This window comes from Oryza glaberrima, chromosome 2 (assembly GCF_000147395.1).
Source record: "Oryza glaberrima chromosome 2, OglaRS2, whole genome shotgun sequence".
Lineage (NCBI taxonomy): Eukaryota > Viridiplantae > Streptophyta > Magnoliopsida > Poales > Poaceae > Oryza > Oryza glaberrima.
The window spans coordinates 8,426,882-8,433,009 of NC_068327.1; the positions used below are offsets into that span (position 1 = coordinate 8,426,882).

The 6,128-nt window shown below is 40.4% G+C and overlaps 1 long non-coding RNA gene across 1 annotated transcript; it reads right to left on the bottom strand.

The window, feature by feature from the left end:
* Positions 1-2,426: 2,426 nt before the first annotated feature.
* On the bottom strand, positions 2,427-4,990 carry LOC127761114 (uncharacterized). Its single transcript, XR_008015203.1, has 4 exons — positions 4,867-4,990; positions 3,971-4,120; positions 2,958-3,019; positions 2,427-2,667 (listed from the first exon to the last, which is right to left on the bottom strand). It is a non-coding gene; the product is annotated as an uncharacterized LOC127761114 (long non-coding RNA).
* Positions 4,991-6,128: the final 1,138 nt, after the last annotated feature.

The following is a 6,128-nucleotide window of genomic DNA, read 5'->3' on the forward strand; positions in this document are numbered from 1 at the left end:
ATAAGGAAGGATGAATAGAGTTCTACATGAAAACGACAAGAACTACTCATATTGTATCCATATTGGTTTTCCTAGTTCTACTTGGACAAGGGGACACCTATAGGTATAAATTCAAGACCCCCTAGGAGGAGAGGGGACACGGAACAATAGATCAAGACAGAAGATCAACATACAAGCCAACATACACTAAGACAAGACGCCAGATATCGACTTCAGAGATAGGCATGGCTAGTCCCCTACGGTGCCTATGGCTACCATCAGGAGAGATATAGCGCTGTCTCTAATCTCGCCGGATGCGGATTCGAGGAGGAAGGCTACCCTGTTGTCGACTACGAGTCAGTACTACAGATCGCCAAATCGACAACAGTTAAATAGGCTACCCCAAATATTGTACTGGTGTGATTATGGTGAATAAGAGCAATACCGGCTTCGGCCAACAGGAGTAGGGTTATTACCTGACAATTCAGGGGCCCAAACCTGTATAAAAATCCTCGTCCCCATCTCTTTTACTACAATGTCGCATATATCCTAGCACCAACGATACCCATAGTATGCAAATACCGGAATCGCGACATCAAACGTCGACACAAACCACTTAATCATGCGCTGTTACAAATGGATGGGTCGAAATTAAGTTTCACTCAACTAGCTAGGCTTCATGTGAAGGGACAAGTTCGTTTCAGTTTTTTCTTGTTCACAATTCCAAACAAATGCTTGTTTACCATCAATGGGCCAAGCACTGTCCTAATTGAGGCTGTGTTCTTAGTGAGGGTTGGGAACCCTCACCTTCGATACAGAAAAGAGAGCAATGGATTAATACGTGATTAATTAACTATTAGCTTAAAAAACTTTAAAATGAATTAATATGATTTTTATAAAGTAATTTTTCTATAGAAAATTTTTACAACACACGCACCGTTTAGCAGTTTGAAAAGCGTGCGCGCGGTAAATGAGATAGTGAGGTTGGGAACTTAGACTTAAGGCCTTGTTTAGTTTCAAATTTTTTCTTCAAACTTCCAACTTTTCCATCACATCAAAATTTTCCCGCACACATAAACTTCCAACTTTTCCATCACATCGTTCCAATTTCAACCAAACTTTCAATTTTGACATGAACTAAATACACGCTAAGAACACACTCTAATTTGCTACACCAGTCACCACTATTCAACCCAAATCCCAACTAATGGGATTTTTTTTCCTTTTTGAGTGCCTCTTCTTTCTGTAATTTTGATCACTGTCACTTTGTCAGGTCTACAACGGGCTGTGGCTTAGGCCGAGTTTAGTTCCAAACTTTTTATTCAAACTTTTAACTTTTTATCACATTAAAACTTTCCTACACACAAACTTCCAACTTTTCTATCACATCAAAACTTTCCTACACACACAAACTTCCAAGTTTTTCATCACATCGTTCCAATTTCAACCAAACTTTTAATTTTAGCGTGAACTAAACACACCCTTAGTCAAAGTTGTTGTCGAGATGGGCCAGATTAAACTTCAGCGCTTTTCCATGCTTACGTTATACTCCTTTCATTTCAAATTTCTTATCATTCGAAGTTCGTTCGAGTCAGACATCTAAAATCTTTGACCATCGATTTCTATAAATTCATATAGCTTATCATCATAAGATTTATATTTTTAATTTATCATGCAAAATACTTTCATAATATGTAATTCACATGTTATACTATATGGATTTGTATATATCAATGATCAAAGATAAGAAATATTTGGCTTAAAACAAAAGTAACTTTAAGTAGAGGGAACATTCGAATAGGTGTACTTGACACCCGATCCAATTTCGAGTCAATAAGCATAATCCAATTATAGTTCTTACTCAAAGCCCAAACACCTAAACTTTACGAACGTCAACTCTAATCCCCAATCTTTATTGAATTTATTGCTGGTCTTAAATACAATTAAGATAAGAAAAATAATTATCCGAAACGAAGACATGCCTATAGAGAAAAATAACTCGGATTGTAAATATCATAATGTCAAATATAATGTAACATCATAGTCGATGATTGATTGGAAGTATGGAAAGATGGGATGCATTGGTTAATATTGAAACTGCAAAGCCATTTAATTTGGACGCGAGTAGACCGAGATCGGTCTCGCGATAGTCCTATCACGCGACACGAGCCCCTGCCAGAAAAAGCAACCGCGTGAACGCGCGCCCCTGCCAAAAAAGGAAAGCCCGCGCGCGCACCACGGTTGCACGGCTCTCGCTTTGCGTGGTATAGCTGGCGTGGGCCCAGCTAGGATAGAGCGCTGCGCGCCTCCTTCCCCCCTCCAACCCATCAAGTCCGGACAACCGGCAGCGTCAATCCCCACGCAGCCGCCATGGCGGAAAAAAATCACAAAAAAAGCACGAACAGGAGGAGGAGGAGGAAACCATCAACTCGGAGGAGGAGAAGAAAGTAAAGTAGATCAAAAAAAAAATCACAGGTACACATGAAGTTCATCCTCTGTTTTTTTGAGATCCATCCAAAAAAAACATAGAAACTAACCTAGAATCTTTGAGATCTTTTCTGTCTTCTCTGATAAACATATTCTATGAAACTGTGCTGCAATTTTGTAAGAAATGAGTTGTAATGTTGTTTCCTGTTTTCCATCTTGATTAATGTCCTCCCTCATACCTCCAAATTTCCTTTGTATGTGCTGCTAGGAAAAAAAAGTTGGAGCAAAAGGCATGAGTAGTGATGTTTCAAAAATCTCAGAGCAATTTTAACAGAAACTTACTTCTAACACTTCAGTAAATTACTTCCTAGGAACTTGCAAGTTACTTTCACATAAAGTTGAATTCACATTCCATAGTAGGCTCTCATAGCAATTTTAACAGAAACTTACTTCTAACACTTCAGTAAGTTACTTCCTAGGAACATGCAAGTTACTTCAACATATAGTTGAATTTACATCCCCTAGTTACACCTTCTTAATTCATTTTGTACCTTGTATGTGCACCCAACATGATGCGTTCCCCCTAGTTGCCTCCTCGGTTTCTCTTCTGGTACTGCATCAAAACAAAATTGTGAAAAAAAAAACATAACTATAGCCACTGATGTCAAATTGAGAAAAAATTGCTTCCTATAGGCATGTAACTGTAAATGTCTAAAAAGTTACTGTCCTATTTCATGGTATTTACTTCCAAAACTGCACTGACTTACTTCCAAAAATTGCACTGACTTACTTTCCAAAATGCACTGACTTAATTCCAAAATTACACTGACTTACTCCCAAACTACACTGACTTACTTCCAAAAAAAAGGTATTGTACTGTAAGTTACTTCTAGAACATGCTAAGTTATTTTTGACAACAGATGAAGTTACTTCTAGAACATGTTAAGTTACTTCTAGGAAAATACAGATAAAAGTCATATGATTCAATCCTTTAGCAAAAAAAAAAGTCTAGTGCATTAAAAAAAAGGCAAAAACACTTCCACTTGGATTTTACAAGTTTTCTAACATGTAGTGCAATTGTATGGGGACATAGTCATACTCCTTCCGAAGCAAACCAAAACTTCATTCAATACTGGATTGCAACATCATAAATCTGGATTGATTTCGAAAAACTGGTTGCATTTCATACTTCTACCATAAAAAGGATTATGGGTACATAGAACAAGGATAGACATGCAATCTCACATAATGTGACAGGAATTAGTTAACCAAATTTTATTCAATACTGGATCATTCTGATTTACTAACCATCCGGTTATAACTATAGGTAGTACACATGTCCAAGTCCATATTCAACGTCAAAAATACCGTTTCAAAAAAAGTACTGTAAGTGTTAAGTTACTTTTTATGGAATATTAAGTTACTTCTAAAACTAGTTAAGTTACTTCTAGAAAAATACAGATAAAAGTCTAGTGCAGCAGCATAAAAAAAGGTGTAGTGCAGTAAATAAAAAAAAGCAAAAACACAGGTTCAAGGGTAGAAAGATAGACGGTTGTTTCAATACCTTTGTTCTACTCCTTTTTGGAGGAGGTTGTGTTGCATCATCTCCACCGTGATCTCTCTTCTTCCCACGTTGTGATACACCCCTTTTTTCTGACTTACTCTAGTTCGTTCAACGTGCCTTTTGTTGCATGGGATTTCTTCCTAGCCATCACTGGAAAATCATTTTAAATATTAGTTTCAACAAAAACTAACCAATTACAACTTAACAACTAGTAGGAAGTAATATTTATGTGTTTAGAAGTAAGTCAGTACATTTTGGAATTAACTTAACAACTAGTAGGAAGAAAAAAAAATGCAAACTTAATTTCATTGTTCTAAAAATATTACTCATGCCACAGGAAAAAAGTAAGTTTTAACTAGACTAGATGTAATTCAATAAATCAAATGTATTACATGCTGCATATACATGCATGCACATACATGCTCCCCCCCCGCCTATCTGCAGCCTCTGTTCTCTAAATGTACGTCGATCTCTGCAGATCGATGTTGATCTATTCAATCCATGTTGGTTGTTACGACTTGAAACCTATCTAGCTACCCATATTTACACTGTGCATGAAAGCATGGAAACCTAGAGCTATCAAAGGGCACACAAAACCCCTGGTAAAAAAATGGCAGCACAAGTACACAAAAAACCTCTGTTCTCTCAATGTACACAAATAACATAACTGAATATTAGCACCTACAATTAGCAACATGGTAACTGAAAAAAAATCACACTGGGTTTACATTGTAAATGAAGCATGGAACCCTAAAAAAGCTATCAAAGGGGCACAAAGAAATCCTAGTATAATGGCACCAAGTTTTCATTATGCTGAGGCTACAACATGAAATCTGACTCATGGCCTGTGCAAGCAAATGAGCAAATGCCAAAATGGAGAAAAAAAATAGAAATACCTTCAAATCGAGCAAGAGATCCACCACCACTTGTGCTCGCCGAGAGGATGCAGAGAGGGCACAGCAAAAGAGAGCCCGAGATCCACCACCAGCACTAGCCCCTGGATGAGGAAGAGAGAGGGGGAAAATGAGGGGATAGAGCTAGAGAGAAAACAAATGCCCCAATCGCACACTGATTTGCGCAGTTAAAATGCCCAAAATCTCTCCACCTCTCCCGGCACAAAAAACGCACACAAATCGCTCCACCTCTCCACCTCTACCGGCAAAAAAACGCACACAATAATCGCTCCCCCTCCACCTCTGCTGGCATAAAAATCACACACAAAAATGGATCGCTCCTCTCTCTCCGACGCAAAAAAACCGCAACCACCTCTGCACGCCGCAGCTTACCGCCGGATTTGGTGGAGAGGAAACCGCAGCCTCTGCTTCCCTCCCCCCCTCCCCCACAACTACTGGCACGATGAGACGAAAACGTCGCCTCTACCGCGGATTCCGCCTCCGCCGCTGATTCCACCGCCGGCGCGACAGGACGAAACAGCTGTAACCTTCCCCCCTCCCAAACCGCCGCCGCGGCGACGTCTCCGGCAGGGATTTGGCCAGAGATTCTCACCGCCTCCGCTCTCTCCCTCTCTCCGCCGCTCTCTCTCTCGAGCGCCACGGGAATTTTTGAACAGTGCCAACTCTCTCTCTCTCTCTCGGTCGGAAAAAGTGCGACTCGCGGTCGGGACAAGCCGACCCGCGGTCAGGACGCGCACGCGTGCCGGATGAAGGCCACGTCACCCGCGCGCCGATCGATGGCTGCCACGCGCGTCGCGCGATAGCGCTAAACGGAGAGGTCTCTCCGTTTAGATTATACGATTTAATTTATGAAAAGGTATAAAAGTAGGATATTGAATAATAAATATATGGAATTAAATAAAAGATTTAATATATTAGATCCCGTATTTATGAGATAGATCTCATATCTAGGCGAGCGAAAAAGGGAAAATACGAGGCAGAAAGAGTTTGAGAACGAACCCAAGCTGAGCAGCAGCAGCTTCAGACGCATGTGACTGTTAGTATGTGACGATGACGTCACGGCCCCTTGCTTTTTCCAGCTTCCAAGGCCCAAGGGGTCGCTTGCCGTGCCGTAATATCCATCCATCGGATTCCAACGGCCACGATTACACGTGCGCCACCGCCTCCCCCCTCTCTTCGTCACCTCACCCCCCAACCCAAACCAACAAAAATAAAAACGACGAAAAGAAAAAAAAAAAGATCGC